Source organism: Aedes aegypti, chromosome 1 (genome assembly GCF_002204515.2).
Source record: "Aedes aegypti strain LVP_AGWG chromosome 1, AaegL5.0 Primary Assembly, whole genome shotgun sequence".
Taxonomy (NCBI): domain Eukaryota; kingdom Metazoa; phylum Arthropoda; class Insecta; order Diptera; family Culicidae; genus Aedes; species Aedes aegypti.
In genome coordinates, this window is record NC_035107.1 from 177554343 (window position 1) to 177574722 (window position 20380).

General features: G+C 36.4%; 1 protein-coding gene across 4 annotated transcripts in view; it reads right to left on the reverse strand.

Annotated features, from left to right (window-relative positions):
- Positions 1–20380, reverse strand: part of LOC5575886 (neuropeptide F) — a 101936-nt gene that overhangs the window by 70840 nt on the left and 10716 nt on the right. The gene's annotated exons all lie outside the window — the stretch shown is intronic.

A 20380-nucleotide genomic window follows, 5' to 3' on the forward strand; every position in this document is an offset into this window, starting at 1 on the left:
GATAATGAAAGTTCCTTTAAAAAAGTTCTTCTACAAAATACGCATTACCTTGTTAGCTACCAAAGTTGCTTTGAGAGCAACATTGTATGTTTTGTAGATTCGTCATAATATCACTTTGAATGTTGTGCACCAAACAGTAATAAATCAATCAAATAATTGCTGGTAACCCTATTCGTTCGTGTGTTCGTTGATTGCTGCCTTCGCGTGGGAATGAAGTGGACGGTGACGACGGATGTTGGTCGTGCCGAAGCGGAGGGAAAATGAATTCGCTTTGCAATTTGCACCATGTCATCTTCGCTGCGGCGTTTGGTTTGTAAACAGTTTCACAAACAGATTCAATGCGTGCGCCGCATGACTGTCGTAGTAGCGAAGGTGTATTTATAACGAATGATCCCTTTAAATTCTTCGCACTAGTAGCTGAGCTACGGTGCAGAGCGGATGGGGGGGCGCGTGCGCGTGCTGCGAGAACTCAATTTGTGCATTTCTCGTGTACGACGTTGCACTTTTAATGCATTATTATGCTATTATGGGTCATTTATACTTGAATTACATGTGGGATATAGAGATTCATAATCTTGACCCATATTGTAAGCGATGTACATAAAGATGGGCGAGGGAGTCTCACAGGGCGAGAGGTCGGTTTTTGAATAACCATATAGGGGGAAGAGAGGTGTGGCCAATGAACACGGTACAAACAAATTTTATTTTATGTTTTTGTACAAATCACGTGATTCATGGACAACCTTTTTTCACGCAATACGCGCGTCGTTGTAATGTTGTACTTGTAATGTAACCTCGTAAACCTCGCTCGTGATACACAGCACAAGCGATGTGAAGTCTTAGGTCAATTTCTCAATGCGGTGGAAATTTGAGAAAATGTCTAACCCTAAACGACCTTCAATTGGCGGGATTCGAACCCACGATCAACAGCATGGTTCGCGGAATTACCGGTACGGCTGGCATATGATATGATATGTAGGAATATTATAATCTCGTAGAACATAGTTTTGCATAATGTACCTTGCTAGAAAAACCTGCTCCTCAGCTAAGTGTAAGTACTTCCACTGTTATTAACTGAGTGGTTTTCTTTCCAATTGATCATTTTGTGCATTCTTGAGTCGTAAAGGTTCCTTTCAAAATCACAAGCAGCATTTCCAGAACTTTCAATAGAGATTGTTAAAGAAATTTCTCTCCTCTTTTTCACGAATTAAATTACAAGGAATTATACTGGAGATAACTCAAAACAACGACGTAGTAATTCGTTTGAGGATTGCTTCAGGAATGATTTCAAGAATTATTCAAGGAACTTCAACGAAGGTTTTTTCAAAAATTAATCTGGGAGTTTCTTGATCTCCCAATTTTTATGCATGGAATGCTAGAGATAGTTGGGTCTCGGGTTTCCAACCCGACGGGATCGCGTTTAAAAAAAAATTGAGTTCAGGTTGCTTTCAACCTTCAGTTCAAAAGATTTAGGTCGGGGTTTGGCTTGGTAAATGTCATGTTTCGGTCGAGTTTGAGTCGTCTTTGGTGATCATTATGAACAGAGCAACAATCGCCAACGAACATTTCTGCTAAACAAGAATTGAAAAAAACACTCTCAAGCGTACTCCAACGTATGTATGTCAGAAAAGTTTAATTTCCTAGTAATTTCAAAATGGGGTTTAAGAAGGATTTTCTCAAAAATTGCTTTCGGGTTTATAATCAGAAAATTTTGGGTTTGAGTTTGGAAATGAATTATTATTTCGGGTTTAGGTCGGGCCTGGGCTTAAAAAATAAAATATGTCGGGTACGGGTCGGGTTTGGTTTTATCAAATGTGAATTCTGACCAAACCTACCTTCTGTAGTTTTTCCAAAAGTTACATTTGAAATACTTGACAGAAAATTTGTCTGGAAATCATCAACAAAAAAAATATTTTTATTTCTCTAGAACACACTTTTGTATTTTCCAAGGAATTGTTTAGGTATTTCCACATTAAGTGGTTCTGAAATTATTGCAAAAGTTCTATTGGAAACTTTTCAATTTGTTCCTTTTGGAATTCTTAAAGAAGTTCATGATTTCTTCAGGCATAATTTTTTGAAATGCTAGATGAGTTCTTTCTGGATTTTTTTTCCTCCAGAAGTGTACCTTCAGGAAGTGATGATGATGAAAAAAATCCTGGAACTCTGCATGAAAACCTTTGGATATTCCAAGTGACACCTCTGGGGTTTTATGCAATATTCTTTTTGGAATTCCTTTATGGAAATTTGACTACAAATTGATACAGCCAGCAAGCATTCCTTAAAAAAATTTCTCCAGGATTTTCTAAGAAACACCCGTGTTTTTATTTTTCATCTGTTCTCTCAAGAACATTAACCTTATTTTTATTATTTTTTCTCCGTTTCATACACAATAATAAAGGGTGCTTTAAACATTTGCAAGATTAATTGAATAACTTGTTTTTATTTTCAGTGGTTTCCAGGTTTTTCCTCCAAAATTTTGCAAGTACCCTTCTGGATTAAATTTCTGATGCCTCATTGATTCCAAATATTGGTTGATTAAATGCTGAGAAAATTTGACTTGTTTTTTCCAGTTTAGTTTTTGACATGTGTCACAAACTCAAGTAAAAGTTTGGTAAACAATATTCAAATGTTTGGTCCAAATTCCTATAAAGTAAGATTTATTCATTCGACACGTCAATTAATCAAAAACTTATGTATATTTTTTCAGGTGGTGACCCTAAACTATTGAACGCGAGTTTACATTAACTTAAACAAACTTAAACCACAAATGTAATCATAACGAATCAAACTATGTGTCTTTAAACTATAAACTAAACAAATTTCCTATAGTGGTTTTCCCAAGAATGTATCACAGGCTCTTTTTAGGTATTCTACTAGGATTTTTTTAAATTTTTTGTCCATGAAATTTTCAAAATAATCATCCAAGAATTCTTCTATCAATTTTCTGAGGTACCGGAACTCCTTTTGCTTTGAATTAGAACATTTAAACTTTTGAACGCGAGTTTACATTAAGGATGCCTCTAGGAGATTGGACTGGAACTCCTACAAAAGTTACATTAGAAATTTATCATGATGAATTTGAATCAATGATTCTTTCAATACTTTCAGAGGTTTCTTCAAAGAATACCTAAAAATCTCTTAGGAATCATTCAAAAGTTTTTAATAATACCATAATAACTCCTGGAGCCTTTCGAAACAAAAATTGTTGATGAATTCTCCATTAATTTCATTGGGAAATTCTATAGCAGTTACCCATGAAATACTCTCAATTAATTTAACACATGACGAATTCCATCCAGAATGATTTGAAAAAAAAAAATGGAAACCGTGCTCGATAATCGTTGATTATGATTTCATTCTACACATGTTTTAGTAACCACCATCTGTTTTTTTCTGAATTGCTGCGCGTTTACCGCTACAGCTACCTGTGCCCCATATTTCGTGTATAAATCCCTTAGCTTTCGGCAGGAATATGTGACGAATTCCATGTCAAATTGACCAATCACAGAACTCGAACATCGTCGATTTGCAGTGAATTTTGCACATGTTTTTGATATGGTAGAATAAGTGTTTTCCATAGATCAATTTGACATGGATCATTTCGACTCAAGAATAGCCCATGACCTATGAGTTTTTGCGTGCAATTTATTTAAAAAAAATATAGTTCTGAAACTGTTGATTTCAGAGAAAAAATGTTCCACGGAAAATTCAAAAATAAAACATGAATTTTAAATAACACAAATATTATATTTCAAATATTTTTATATTTTCACCGTGAAATCTTGATGGCAAACAGTTATTTGGGACAGTGTTTCATGATGAAGAAATTTTAAGTAAAAAAGTTTTTCTAAGAACCACTTTTGGTCGATTTTTAAAATTATTCTAAATCATAATAATATTCACAATCACCTCTCTAGAGACCCTTTTCGAGTTATTTCAAGCCAAATGCCAAAATATATCATTTTAATAATTAAATAGGTCATTTCCATTAGTTATAGGGGAAGTTGTACAAAGCAAAGCTATGCTGAAGGTGTCTGGGTTCGATTCCCGATCGGTCCAGGATGTTTTCGTAATGGAAATTTCCTTGACTTCTCTGGGCACACGATATACGAATGCGAAAATGGCAACCTTGGCAAAAGAATCTCTCAGTTAATAACTGTGGAAGTGCTCATAAGAACACTAAGCTGAGAAGCAGGATCTGTCACAATGAGGAGGTAATGCCAAGAAGAAGAAAAAGAAGACGGAGGACAATTGAAGTAAAAATATCAATGAAAACTAAAATTTCAGAAAACTACTTTTGAAAATGAGAACTGACGTATTTTTTTAGCTGGGGAGTCTTGAGGTTTTTCAGTGAGATGAACATCGTTATGATATGAAGTCAAACCTGACACCTTTAGACTACCACCAACAACTGTTCATCTGAAAATATACCAAAAGTACTTTTTAGAAAAACTTTTGCATCAAAAGTTTCTCCATCTTGAAACAGAGCTCCAAAACAAATGTTCACAATCAAGATTCAATGGTGGAAATTTAAAACAATATTGAAAATGGGGTTCTGAGTAATTTAAAATTTTGTTTAATTTTCATGATAAAATTTATATATTTTTTCAGTGCATATTGTTTTCTTTAAAATTGGAACATTTAATTTCATCTAGAACTAGAATTTTTCGAATAAATTGCACGCAAAACTTCGTTGGCCATTTTCAAAAGTTATTATTGAGTAAAAATGATCGATTTATCTATCAAAAACACTTATTCCACCATACCGAAAACATGTGCAAAATTCACTGCAAATCGAAGATGGTCGAGATTTGTGACTGATCGATTTGACATGGAATTCGTCACATGTTCTGTCGGAAATTAGAAAAATTATACACGAATTTTATACACGCAGCCATTTAGCAAGACGCAGTTAGGGGAAAAATTTTCTTGACCTTCCAGGACATAGAGTATCTTTGTACCTGCCATACGATATACAAATGCACAAATGGTCATTCGACAAAGTAGGCTCTAAGTAAATAACTGTGGAAGTGTTCATAATAACACTTATCTGAAAAGCAGGATTTGTCCCATTTGGGACGTAGTGCCCATTAGAAAGAAAAATCCACGAGTTTTTAGACTTATTCATCTATGGAGTTCGCCAAAATTTATCAAGAGAACACTTTAAGGAACTCTAAGAGGTTCTCCAGGAATACCTCCAGGGATTCCCCTTAAACAATCCAAGTTTTCTTGAACTTATTTATCCTGAAACTTCTAAAGGGAATCAAAAACTAAAAGCACAAACGTGATAATTGCAAAAAAACCTAGACAAAAAAATTATAAACAATTGTCGGCTGCTTGGGCACGTCAGGAGTTAATCATCAATATTAACCTCCTTTTCCCGAGCAGCCTAGATAGCCGCGTAGTGTCGGTAGCGGTTGTTTCAACTGGCTAAGAATTAACATTACGGATTGCCTGTTCCGGTGGTAAAAGTCCACCTCACAGGTGACCCCTAATTTATGGTGTGATGCGTACCGTGCCTAGAAATGAATGGTTAGGGGGGTCTAAATAAAACCTAACCGCTAACGGAGCCTGTGGGGTACCAGGGCGCCCTCCACAGTATTATGCCCTTCCTGTGCTACCCGGAGCAATGGTGCAGGTGACCTTGTGTTTCTCCGAGATAATCGGCTGCCCTTCTTCAGTCTTAATAAGGGTGGGATTATGAATATGTTGACATTTAATTTAAATTATCACCTATATGGATTCGCATTATGCGTTTTACACAGTGTATTCTGTGCTCTTTCGCCTTTGGCGACTTTAAATAGATACCGATCTGGTTTTTTCGTTGCTGGTCTTTTTCGTGCTGAGATTGCAAAAAGCTTAATCCTGCCTAGTTTGGGTAGTGGCTACGGTTAGGTTAGCTCAGATCAATCTTCAGCATAGAAGAACAGCAACTATCAATCTTTGCAGACTCATGCAAAATGGTGCAGCCCAAGTGGCGCTAGTTCAAGAACCCTACTTTCGTAGAGGGAACTTCTATCTAGGTAACCTTGTGGACCCAGTTTTTGCTACTTTCAGCAAACTTGAAACGGCAAACTCGCGCTCCATGCCCCGCGCATGCGTGCTCGTTAATAAAGCAATCGTTGCTACACTCATTTCTGAGTTAACTACCAGAGATGTATGTGCTGTCACAATCGATGTTTCTGTTGGTGACCTCAACAGGAAATACGTCTATTGTTCAGTATATTTACCACATGATGAACCATCCCCAACGGATGACTTCAAACGAGTTATCGTACACTGCGTAACAAAAGGTCTTCCACTGATTGTGGGCAGTGATGCCAATGCTCATCACATCATCTGGGGCAGCTCGGATATCAATTTGAGAGGCTCCAGTCTGATGGAATACTTAAGTAGTACAGACCTTGGATTACTTAACATAGGCAATCGCCCAACCTTCATGGTTTCTAATAGAGAAGAAGTGTTAGACATAACGCTCTGCTCGAATAGAATCAGTCACGAGTTGATGAATTGGCATGTATCCGATGAGGAATCATTATCTGATCATCGCTACATCTTCTTTGAACATTCAAATGTAACTGCGCAGACTTTGCGTTTTAGGAATCCCCGGTCAACAAACTGGGAACTCTATATTGAATTGGTTGCGACCAAATTTCATGGATATTCTCCGTCCATTGAAAATCCAAGTGATCTGGATGATGCCGTTGATACTACAACATCCTACATTATGGAAGCTTTTGAAGAAGCATGTCCTCTGCGGTCTGTAAAGACTACAAGAGGGACCCCATGGTGGAATTCCGATCTGACTAGACTCAGAATACAATGTAGAAGGAGTTGGAACAGACGCCGTTCAGCTGGATCAGAGTCGTTCAAGTCGGCTCGCAAGGCTTACAAGAAGGCTCTTCGTTCTGCTGAACGATCCGGCTGGAAAAACCTTTTTACAAATGTTTCCAGTTTGAGTGAAGTCAGTCGGCTGAACAAAATCCTTGCAAAGTCTAAGGATTTCCAAGTGAACGAAATTCGCTTACCTAATGGTGACTTTACTTCTTCCGATGAAGAAGTTTTAGAATGTTTATGAATGAACCAAATGTCTTTTCATGTAGTTACGAGTCTCTGGCCTCGGCTCGCAGTATCGTAACTACTGAATCGATTCAATGGGCACTTAATAGTTTTGCTCCTTTCAAATCTCCAGGAGCGGATGGGATTTACCCTGTTCTGCTCCAAAAGGGGTTTGAGTTTATCAAACATGTTTTGAAAAAGCTACTTGTAAGCAGTTTTGCTACCGGGTATATTCCCAAATCCTGGCGTGATATTACTGTAAAGTTTATCCCGAAAGGAGGACGTGCGTCGTATGAAAAAGCGAAGAGTTTTAGACCAATCAGTCTGACCTCTTTTCTTCTGAAATGTCTGGAACGCATTATCGATCATCACATCCGTGATGTTTATTTGGCAAACATGCCTCTTCATGTGAATCAACATGCTTACCAATCTGGAAACTCCACAGTGACTCTTTTACACAAAGTTGTACACGATATCGAGAAAGCATTCGCTCAGAAGCAATCCTGCTTGGGTGTTTTCTTGGATATTGAGGGTGCCTTTCGATGCCATATTGGAAGCCGCACGAAACCATGGGCTACCTACAATGATTACCAATTGGATTCATCAAATGCTCAAAAATCGACATCTCTTCTCGACATTGCGTCAAGCAGCGATTCGAAAATTGAGTGTTTGCGGATGCCCCCAAGGGGGAGTCTTGTCACCACTTTTGTGGAATCTCGTAGCAGATACGCTATTGAGGCAACTCAATAATTGCGGTTTTCCAACTTATGGATTTGCCGACGACTATCTAGCTCTGATAGTTGGTATGTGCATAAGCACCCTATTCGACCTGATGCAAAGTGCTCTTCAGGTAGTCGAGAGTTGGTGTCGCCAATATGGCCTTTCGATTAATCCGAATAAAACATCTATTGTTCTTTTTACGGAAAGACGAAACCGCGATGGAATTCGACCTTTACGTCTTTTTGGCACTGAGATTAATGTGACTGATCAAGTAAAGTATGTCGGAGTCATTCTAGATTCCAAACTTTCATGGACACCTCACATTGATTTCAGAGTCAAAAAAGCTTGCATGGCCTTCGGTCAATGCCGGCGAACCTTTGGTAAAACTTGGGGCCTCAAACCCAAATATATCAAATGGATTTACACAACAGTTGTTCGACCAATATTGGCATATGGATGTCTTGTGTGGTGGCAAAAGGGCGAAGTGAGAACAATCCAGCCATCTCCAGAGGATGTGCTTGATGGCGATGTCTGGTGCGTTCTCTACAACTCCCACAGCAGCGCTTGAGGCCATTTTCGACGTTGCGCCACTACACATATATCCTCAACAAGAAGCACTTTTTTGCTCTTACCGTTTATGGGTACTGGATCTACTGGAGAAAAATCCAGTGAATCGTAGATCTACACACACTTCGTTGTTTCCACTTTTGGTGAATTGGGACAAAATTGTCCTTGCTCCAAGTGATCTCACAATTGCTTGTCACTTTCCTTACAGGACATTTACCACACAATTCCCTTCACGGGAAGAGTGGACGTCTGGCTATTTGGAAAGAAGTATATCAAACAATATAGTATGTTACACTGATGGCTCCCTTCTTGAAGGTAGAGCTGGTGCAGGAGTATATTCTCGTGAGCTAAGACTGAATCAGTTTTACTCACTTGGTAGAAACTGCACCGTTTTTCAGGCGGAAATATTTGCTCTTATGTGTGGAGTGCAATCAGCACTTCAACAGCGCGTAATGGGTAAAGTCATATACTTCTGTTCAGATAGTCAAGCTGCTATAAAAGCTCTCGCTTCGGCCAACTCAAGGTCGAAGCTTGTTATCGCATGTCGAACTCAAATTGAGGAACTGAATTCAGTCAACTCTGTAAACCTTGTATGGGTACCTGGCCATTCTTCCATCGCTGGAAATGAATTGGCTGATGAGCTAGCTCGCGATGGAGCATCGCATGACTTCATTGGCCCTGAGCCGGCTATGCCAATTTCGAAGTGCTGGGTGAAGCTTCAGATAAACTCTTGGGCGGCAACTCAGCACAAGCAATATTGGAATAGTTTGGAGTCATGTCGTCAAACAAAATTGTACATTACTGAGCCATCTCCAAGGGTGGCAAAGTATTCAACAAATCTGTCAAAGCAGAATTGCAGTCTCTTGGTCAGAGCGTTGACAGGCCACTGCCGACTCAACTATCACATGGCAAATATTCAGCGTGCTGACTCATTTGTGTGTGATAGTTGTGACTCCGATTATGGAACTTCGTATCACCTGATATGTAACTGTCCAGTTTTTTCGCAAATGCGATTCCAATTACTTGGTAAACACTTATTGAGTGAAACTGAATTCAGAAGCCTGAATCTTCAGGACATTCTGTTATTCTTAACCCGCTGTGGTAATGAGCTATAGGCTCTCTACGCTCATGCGTTTTGCAGTGTCCTTTTTAGGGCGCTGTTCGAACCCATTGTGGTATGGAGCTACATGCTCTCATTTCGCTTATGCGATTTTCCCTCTTCAAGGGACCCCACTCCTATTTCCTCCCATCTTTCCCTTCCCTTTCCTCTCCCATCGGGTAGATGATGAAATAGGCTCAAATATGGCGATGGCACAAATCTCCCAACTGGTGGGGAACGTGCCTTTGGAGCCGGCCTTCTGATACCTGATATTCATCTACGGAGTTCGCCAGAATTTATCAAGAGAACACTTTAAGGAACTCTAAGAGGTTCTCCAGGAATACCTCCAGGGATTCCCCTTGAACAATCCAAGTTTTCTTGAACTTATTTATCCTTAAACTTCTAAAGGGAATCAAAAACTAAAAGCACAAACGTGGTAATTGCAAAAAAAAACCTAGACAAAAAAATTATAAACAATATCATAAATAAGTTAACACTAAAGATGAAAAAGAAAAAGATATCTGTATCATCAACAGTTGCAACATGTGCTGTAATATACAATAACTTGAAATTAATTACTTTCTTAAGTCAAAAACGAACGAATTTTCAGAAATTAATAGGGCTCGTACGCAGCCCAAGTAGCAATTTTAGTTTTACGAATTACTTCCAGGGTGCTATAAATAAACGCCCATAAAACCACTGTTGCCTTCATCGCTCCCCACAAAACCTCTTGTAGATTAGAACGTGACCAGTTGGTCCACTCTGAAAGAGGCTATGAAGTGTATAATTATGTCACACGAATGAAGCAAAATATCATGTATGGTAGCTATTTTGAGGCCATCTGTTCTGGATGAATGTCGCGTCATCTTGCAAATGATTTTATCATAACGTCGATCGGATTTATTAATTGTTAATGTTAATGACATAAGTAGTGACGTTATATTGGTGTGGTAAGTATTAAATTTGCAATGTTAACCCCTCTACCGGCAGCTTCATTTTTTACCGTCAAAAAATATTCAAATCGCGATAGTTTTTTTGTTTCTCGATATTTTTGCACCATTCTTTCACAAGTTCTCAAAAAACTCTTCTAGTTTTCGAAAGTGTGTCGATATTGATAATGGGACATCTGGATTCGGAGATATTCCAACATTCCTTGGGGGACCGACGCGTAGCCATAACCAACGTAAACATCTCAGGCTACAGAATTTTTATCGTATTCACACATTCACTACTCGAAACGATATATTAATGCTAGCATGTTGTGAAAAAAATAAGCAATTTGGAGCAGCTGTCTTTAATTTATGAGCATTTATGTTTCTGGTACCACCCTGGACAAATAAAGATCTTGATAACTCTAAAAAACCTCAAATCGTAATTTTTAGATTTCTCCAAGAATACTGAACTGATTTGTATGATTTTTTCAGAGTAGCTCCTTTTTACCTATTATGTATAACACACATTTTATTTTTTGATAAATTGACCAAAAACAAAATGGCCGCCAAAGATATTTTATATGGACAATGTCGGTCCCCCAAGGAACATCGGAAAATCTTTAAAACCAGATAACCAATGATTAATATCGACTCAGCTTCTTAAACTAAAAAAGTTTTTTTGAGATTTTGTGAAAAAATGGTGCAAAAATATCGAGAAACAAAAAAGTTATCGTGATTTGAATATTTTTTGACAGTAAAAAATGAAGCTGCCGGTAGAGGGGTTAACATTGCAAATTTAATATTTACCACACCAATATAACGTCACTACTTATGTCATTAACATTAACAATTAATAAATCCGATCGACGTTATGATAAAATCATTTTCAAAATGACGCGACATTCATCCAGAACAGATGGCCTCAAAATAGCTACCATACATGCTATTTTGCTTCATTCGTGTGACATAATTATACACTTCATAGCCTCTTTCAGAGTGGACCAACTGGTCACGTTCTAATCTACAAGAGGTTTTGTGGGGAGCGTTAAGGCAACAGTGGATTTATGGGCGTTTATTTATAGCACCCTGGAAATAATTCGTAAAACTAAAATTGTTACTTGGGCTGCGTACGAGCCCTGTTAATTTCTGAAAATTCGTTAGTTTTTGACTTAAGAAAGTAATTAATTTCAAGTTATTGTATATTACAGCACATGTTGCAACTGTTGATGATACAGATATCTTTTTCTTTTTCATCTTTAGTGTTAACTTGTTTATGATATTGTTTATAATTTTTTTGTCTAGGTTTTTTTGCAATTACCACGTTTGTGCTTTTAGTTTTTAATTCCCTTTAGAAGTTTCAGGATAAATAAGTTCAAGAAAACTTGGATTGTTTAAGGGGAATCCCTGGAGGTATTCCTGGAGAACCTCTTAGAGTTCCTTAAAGTGTTCTCTCGATAAATTTTGGCGAACTCCATAGATGAATAAGTCTAAAAACTCGTGGATTTTTCTTTCTAATGGGCACTACGTCCCAAATGGGACAAATCCTGCTTTTCAGATAAGTGTTATTATGAACACTTCCACAGTTATTTACTTAGAGCCTACTTTGTCGAATGACCATTTGTGCATTTGTATATCGTATGGCAGGTACAAAGATACTCTATGTCCTGGAAGGTCAAGAAAATTTTTCCCCTAACTGCGTCTTGCTAAATGGCTGCGTGTATAAAATTCGTGTATAATTTTTCTAATTTCCGACAGAACATGTGACGAATTCCATGTCAAATCGATCAGTCACAAATCTCGACCATCTTCGATTTGCAGTGAATTTTGCACATGTTTTCGGTATGGTGGAATAAGTGTTTTTGATAGATAAATCGATCATTTTTACTCAATAATAACTTTTGAAAATGGCCAACGAAGTTTTGCGTGCAATTTATTCGAAAAATTCTAGTTCTAGATGAAATTAAATGTTCCAATTTTAAAGAAAACAATATGCACTGAAAAAATATATAAATTTTATCATGAAAATTAAACAAAATTTTAAATTACTCAGAACCCCATTTTCAATATTGTTTTAAATTTCCACCATTGAATCTTGATTGTGAACATTTGTTTTGGAGCTCTGTTTCAAGATGGAGAAACTTTTGATGCAAAAGTTTTTCTAAAAAGTACTTTTGGTATATTTTCAGATGAACAGTTGTTGGTGGTAGTCTAAAGGTGTCAGGTTTGACTTCATATCATAACGATGTTCATCTCACTGAAAAACCTCAAGACTCCCCAGCTAAAAAAATACGTCAGTTCTCATTTTCAAAAGTAGTTTTCTGAAATTTTAGTTTTCATTGATATTTTTACTTCAATTGTCCTCCGTCTTCTTTTTCTTCTTCTTGGCATTACCTCCTCATTGTGACAGATCCTGCTTCTCAGCTTAGTGTTCTTATGAGCACTTCCACAGTTATTAACTGAGAGATTCTTTTGCCAAGGTTGCCATTTTCGCATTCGTATATCGTGTGCCCAGAGAAGTCAAGGAAATTTCCATTACGAAAACATCCTGGACCGATCGGGAATCGAACCCAGACACCTTCAGCATAGCTTTGCTTTGTACAACTTCCCCTATAACTAATGGAAATGACCTATTTAATTATTAAAATGATATATTTTGGCATTTGGCTTGAAATAACTCGAAAAGGGTCTCTAGAGAGGTGATTGTGAATATTATTATGATTTAGAATAATTTTAAAAATCGACCAAAAGTGGTTCTTAGAAAAACTTTTTTACTTAAAATTTCTTCATCATGAAACACTGTCCCAAATAACTGTTTGCCATCAAGATTTCACGGTGAAAATATAAAAATATTTGAAATATAATATTTGTGTTATTTAAAATTCATGTTTTATTTTTGAATTTTCCGTGGAACATTTTTTCTCTGAAATCAACAGTTTCAGAACTATATTTTTTTTAAATAAATTGCACGCAAAAACTCATAGGTCATGGGCTATTCTTGAGTCGAAATGATCCATGTCAAATTGATCTATGGAAAACACTTATTCTACCATATCAAAAACATGTGCAAAATTCACTGCAAATCGACGATGTTCGAGTTCTGTGATTGGTCAATTTGACATGGAATTCGTCACATATTCCTGCCGAAAGCTAAGGGATTTATACACGAAATATGGGGCACAGGTAGCTGTAGCGGTAAACGCGCAGCAATTCAGAAAAAAACAGATGGTGGTTACTAAAACATGTGTAGAATGAAATCATAATCAACGATTATCGAGCACGGTTTCCATTTTTTTTTTTCAAATCATTCTGGATGGAATTCGTCATGTGTTAAATTAATTGAGAGTATTTCATGGGTAACTGCTATAGAATTTCCCAATGAAATTAATGGAGAATTCATCAACAATTTTTGTTTCGAAAGGCTCCAGGAGTTATTATGGTATTATTAAAAACTTTTGAATGATTCCTAAGAGATTTTTAGGTATTCTTTGAAGAAACCTCTGAAAGTATTGAAAGAATCATTGATTCAAATTCATCATGATAAATTTCTAATGTAACTTTTGTAGGAGTTCCAGTCCAATCTCCTAGAGGCATCCTTAATGTAAACTCGCGTTCAAAAGTTTAAATGTTCTAATTCAAAGCAAAAGGAGTTCCGGTACCTCAGAAAATTGATAGAAGAATTCTTGGATGATTATTTTGAAAATTTCATGGACAAAAAATTTAAAAAAATCCTAGTAGAATACCTAAAAAGAGCCTGTGATACATTCTTGGGAAAACCACTATAGGAAATTTGTTTAGTTTATAGTTTAAAGACACATAGTTTGATTCGTTATGATTACATTTGTGGTTTAAGTTTGTTTAAGTTAATGTAAACTCGCGTTCAATAGTTTAGGGTCACCACCTGAAAAAATATACATAAGTTTTTGATTAATTGACGTGTCGAATGAATAAATCTTACTTTATAGGAATTTGGACCAAACATTTGAATATTGTTTACCAAACTTTTACTTGAGTTTGTGACACATGTCAAAAACTAAACTGGAAAAAACAAGTCAAATTTTCTCAGCATTTAATCAACCAATATTTGGAATCAATGAGGCATCAGAAATTTAATCCAGAAGGGTACTTGCAAAATTTTGGAGGAAAAACCTGGAAACCACTGAAAATAAAAACAAGTTATTCAATTAATCTTGCAAATGTTTAAAGCACCCTTTATTATTGTGTATGAAACGGAGAAAAAATAATAAAAATAAGGTTAATGTTCTTGAGAGAACAGATGAAAAATAAAAACACGGGTGTTTCTTAGAAAATCCTGGAGAAATTTTTTTAAGGAATGCTTGCTGGCTGTATCAATTTGTAGTCAAATTTCCATAAAGGAATTCCAAAAAGAATATTGCATAAAACCCCAGAGGTGTCACTTGGAATATCCAAAGGTTTTCATGCAGAGTTCCAGGATTTTTTTCATCATCATCACTTCCTGAAGGTACACTTCTGGAGGAAAAAAAATCCAGAAAGAACTCATCTAGCATTTCAAAAAATTATGCCTGAAGAAATCATGAACTTCTTTAAGAATTCCAAAAGGAACAAATTGAAAAGTTTCCAATAGAACTTTTGCAATAATTTCAGAACCACTTAATGTGGAAATACCTAAACAATTCCTTGGAAAATACAAAAGTGTGTTCTAGAGAAATAAAAATATTTTTTTTGTTGATGATTTCCAGACAAATTTTCTGTCAAGTATTTCAAATGTAACTTTTGGAAAAACTACAGAAGGTAGGTTTGGTCAGAATTCACATTTGATAAAACCAAACCCGACCCGTACCCGACATATTTTATTTTTTAAGCCCAGGCCCGACCTAAACCCGAAATAATAATTCATTTCCAAACTCAAACCCAAAATTTTCTGATTATAAACCCGAAAGCAATTTTTGAGAAAATCCTTCTTAAACCCCATTTTGAAATTACTAGGAAATTAAACTTTTCTGACATACATACGTTGGAGTACGCTTGAGAGTGTTTTTTTCAATTCTTGTTTAGCAGAAATGTTCGTTGGCGATTGTTGCTCTGTTCATAATGATCACCAAAGACGACTCAAACTCGACCGAAACATGACATTTACCAAGCCAAACCCCGACCTAAATCTTTTGAACTGAAGGTTGAAAGCAACCTGAACTCAATTTTTTTTTAAACGCGATCCCGTCGGGTTGGAAACCCGAGACCCAACTATCTCTAGCATTCCATGCATAAAAATTGGGAGATCAAGAAACTCCCAGATTAATTTTTGAAAAAACCTTCGTTGAAGTTCCTTGAATAATTCTTGAAATCATTCCTGAAGCAATCCTCAAACGAATTACTACGTCGTTGTTTTGAGTTATCTCCAGTATAATTCCTTGTAATTTAATTCGTGAAAAAGAGGAGAGAAATTTCTTTAACAATCTCTATTGAAAGTTCTGGAAATGCTGCTTGTGATTTTGAAAGGAACCTTTACGACTCAAGAATGCACAAAATGATCAATTGGAAAGAAAACCACTCAGTTAATAACAGTGGAAGTACTTACACTTAGCTGAGGAGCAGGTTTTTCTAGCAAGGTACATTATGCAAAACTATGTTCTACGAGATTATAATATTCCTACATATCATATCATATGCCAGCCGTACCGGTAATTCCGCGAACCATGCTGTTGATCGTGGGTTCGAATCCCGCCAATTGAAGGTCGTTTAGGGTTAGACATTTTCTCAAATTTCCACCGCATTGAGAAATTGACCTAAGACTTCACATCGCTTGTGCTGTGTATCACGAGCGAGGTTTACGAGGTTACATTACAAGTACAACATTACAACGACGCGCGTATTGCGTGAAAAAAGGTTGTCCATGAATCACGTGATTTGTACAAAAACATAAAATAAAATTTGTTTGTACCGTGTTCATTGGCCACACCTCTCTTCCCCCTATATGGTTATTCAAAAACCGACCTCTCGCCCTGTGAGACTCCCTCGCCCATCTTTATGTACATCGCTTACAATATGGGTCAAGATTATGAATCTCTATATCCCACATGTAATTCAAGTATAAATGACCCATAATAGCATAATAATGCATTAAAAGTGCAACGTCGTACACGAGAAATGCACAAATTGAGTTCTCGCAGCACGCGCACGCGCCCCCCCATCCGCTCTGCACCGTAGCTCAGCTACTAGTGCGAAGAATTTAAAGGGATCATTCGTTATAAATACACCTTCGCTACTACGACAGTCATGCGGCGCACGCATTGAATCTGTTTGTGAAACTGTTTACAAACCAAACGCCGCAGCGAAGATGACATGGTGCAAATTGCAAAGCGAATTCATTTTCCCTCCGCTTCGGCACGACCAACATCCGTCGTCACCGTCCACTTCATTCCCACGCGAAGGCAGCAATCAACGAACACACGAACGAATAGGGTTACCAGCAATTATTTGATTGATTTATTACTGTTTGGTGCACAACATTCAAAGTGATATTATGACGAATCTACAAAACATACAATGATGCTCTCAAAGCAACTTTGGTAGCTAACAAGGTAATGCGTATTTTGTAGAAGAACTTTTTTAAAGGAACTTTCATTATCATATTAAATTTCATGAAAATACCTGAAAAAATGCTGATTTTTTCGTCACTTTTTGTAAACTTTTCATTATTTATGCATGTTAACCATTTTCTACAAAACTCATGTCGAAGAAGCTAAGAAAGATGAGGTCATAAGCTTTCGATTCGTGCGCAGAGATTGAATGTACGACTAATAGTTATTTAGATATGGAGCGTCAAAGATGAGAAAATTTAAAAATTTTAAATTGTGATTAATTCACTTAGCAGTGACTTGCGACCCTATGTTCCTTGGGCACTTTTTCATAACTCGTGGAGATCTATCTACCCTCAAAATTCTTAAAGTCCGGAACCAAACACCCTGTATTTTGGTTGAAATTTCACGATTAAAGTTAGATCAAATCGATCTTTTTTAACATGCTTGCAGTATATACACAAAATTCTTCGTTTCTCTTATATGGCAAAATACAATACTTTTCTAAATCATCAAAAAATAAGTTTTCCGCATCAAAAATATTATAAACTTTGATGATAAGTATTGTTGTACACATAAAGTTTGAATTCTGTGGCAAACTAAGCAAATAAATTGCCTTACAAGCTGGAAAGCTTGCATGCAAGTTGGCTGAAATAGTCAATTTTTGCATTTTCAACAAGCAATATCTCAAAAACTAGACGTGCTATGATATTTCTGTAAACGGCAATAGATTCAGCAACCCTTAATTGAGTAAATAGAGGTATTTTGATGCTGGAGACAAAAACGTGTTCCGAAGTGTTGTCCTTGGCTTATTAAACAACTTTGCTGAAAACGCCGTCATTCTGAGTGGTCATGTTTCTGAGATATATACGAAACAAAACTTTCATGCACACAAGTGCCACCTGGTGGTGGAATTCCGTATCTGACTGACTTTAATCGTATGTCAGCCCTTGATCTCCTTAACAACTCTGTCCAAGATAGTTTTTCTATAATTAATCTAGATCGCGAAGCATTTCATGTTAACATGAAAAACCAAGGGTGTTTCACTAAGTACAAAGCGCGACTACTCACGTTACAAAAACTCACGTGACATCCGAAAGGCGAATAACTATTTGATTACAAAATACAATAACTAATCATTGAAATATACTAATATAAGTAGTGGTCTAGTGGGGGAGGAAGTTGTATTTTCATATTATGAAAGAACTCCATGACCAAGTGAATCATTTTATCGTAATGCATGTAGCTGTACTTTACGTTTCCAATCTTTAACGAAGAAAAATTTAAATTTTTATAACCAAATCATGAGGTTTGTATGGTGAAATCATGAATAATATCGATGAAGACATAAGCACTATTCATGGATTTAGTTATCTGTCATTAATGATTCCTATTATTGATACAAAATGGGGCAATTCCGGTCTTGAAATCATGAAGCAGGATCTACAATAATGCACTCATATCATGAAAACATAAATTATACGTCATTTAAGATCCCTGTTCATATATGTCGTAGGTTAACAAACAATATGAGATCAACATAATTCCAGCTTTTGTACAGTTAGTTACTGATTGAACTGTGAAAAAAAACTTGAAAATGTCAACTTAACGAGGTCCAAATCATTAGCAGGAACACGAATGTCCGGTGGTTAGGTTTTTTAACGCAAAATGTTATTTCAAATATCGTTTCAGATCGTCTTTGTCGTTTGTCAAGCAAAATCTTCGCTTATTGTCAATCCCCAGACAACCAGAAGTCGCAAAAATATTCACGTAATAACTCGTTTATTCATGCAAATCACATCAAATCCGCAAAACACGGCAAATAAAATCGTCAGATTGATGAGTTTCCTCGCATAAAACGCTATTTTCTGAGTTCATTTGTACATTTTGTTTTGTCCCGCACACTCGTACAAAGAAAGTCGAATCAATTCGTAGCAGCTGTCAAACCAACATTTGTTATCATACGTTAAGTCGCATAATATTACAGGTTATTTCGGTAGAAAATTAATACACTCGCATTGTATGCTATCGTTCATCACATAATATATGCACGTATATCGCCTCCACTTTTGTACGTAGAAGGCCTTTTCGCGACATCTTATAATTGAAATTTTGCACATACAAAGCCTCCAGATGATTTCGTTATACGTACATTTTGGTTGTCTGGGTCATTGCCCGATACTGCATGGTCAGGATGAAATTTTGCTAATACATTTTGGAACACCTAACAGAATCGGCACATTGATTGGGTCGTGAGACAACGTGGAAACTATCGAAAATGCCGTCAAGTATGTCATCCATATGATAGCAAAATTTTGAAGAGCTTGATTTCTAATTTATCCTTTTTTACATACAACTTTTTAATAATTTTACTGAATACACAACCGATTGTAAAAGATGCGTTGACTTAGATGAAAATAGAAACAGTTAGACTTGCGTAAAGCCTCATTAAATTAAGTTTCTTTGTCAAAAACTCTTCTTGCATGAATGAAAAGGTAGATCGAAAACAAAAAGATGAACAATAGACTTATGCAAATTTTGAAGTTTTTGCTCCCCTATGCTTTAGGATGTCAATTATGATGAAAATGATCCCCCCAAAATTTCAAATCAAATCAAATTTCTTCCGAATCACTTCAGACTTTGGGAGGATGCTATTTACCATAATTAAAATCGTTTAAGCATAAGGGAGTCAAAATTTAAAAATTTGCATCACTCTAATGAACAAACTCCACTACAAGCATTATTAAATCAGCCAAAATGAGAGCTTGTTGTTTATAAAATCTTTCGTGTATAGTTTCAGTAAAATTATTGTAAAAACAGGCGCATAGCTCGGGAGCGTCATGTGATGATCCATACAAACATTTCGGAGTTTCCATATAAATGTAATATGAAGGGAGGTAGGGTAGTCTAATTTTGCGTGACGTAACCCAGACAACCAAAATGTACGTACAATGAAATTACCTGGAGGCTTTGTATGTACAAATTTCACTTATAAGATGTCGCGAAAAGGCCTTCTACGTACAAAAGTGGAGGCGATATACGTGCATATATTATGTGATAAATAATAACATACAATGCGAGTGTATAAACATTCTACCGAACTAACCTGCGATCTTATGCTACTTAACTTATGATAACAAATGTTGATTTGACAGCTGCTAAGGATTGATTCGACTTACTTTGTACGAGTGTACGGGAAGAAATAAAATGTACAAATGAACTCAGAAAAAAAGCGTTTTATACGAGGAAACTCATCAATCTGACGATTTGATCTACGGTGTTTTGCGAGTTTGATGTAATTAGTATGAATAAACGAGTTATAACGTTTACTTTTATGCGATTTCTGGTTGTCTGAGAATTAATGGATCATTTTATGTGAAGAGGAGTAAGAGGTTTAATTAAAATCTATTATCCCAACAACTTTTTTTTTTAATATTTTATGGAAAATG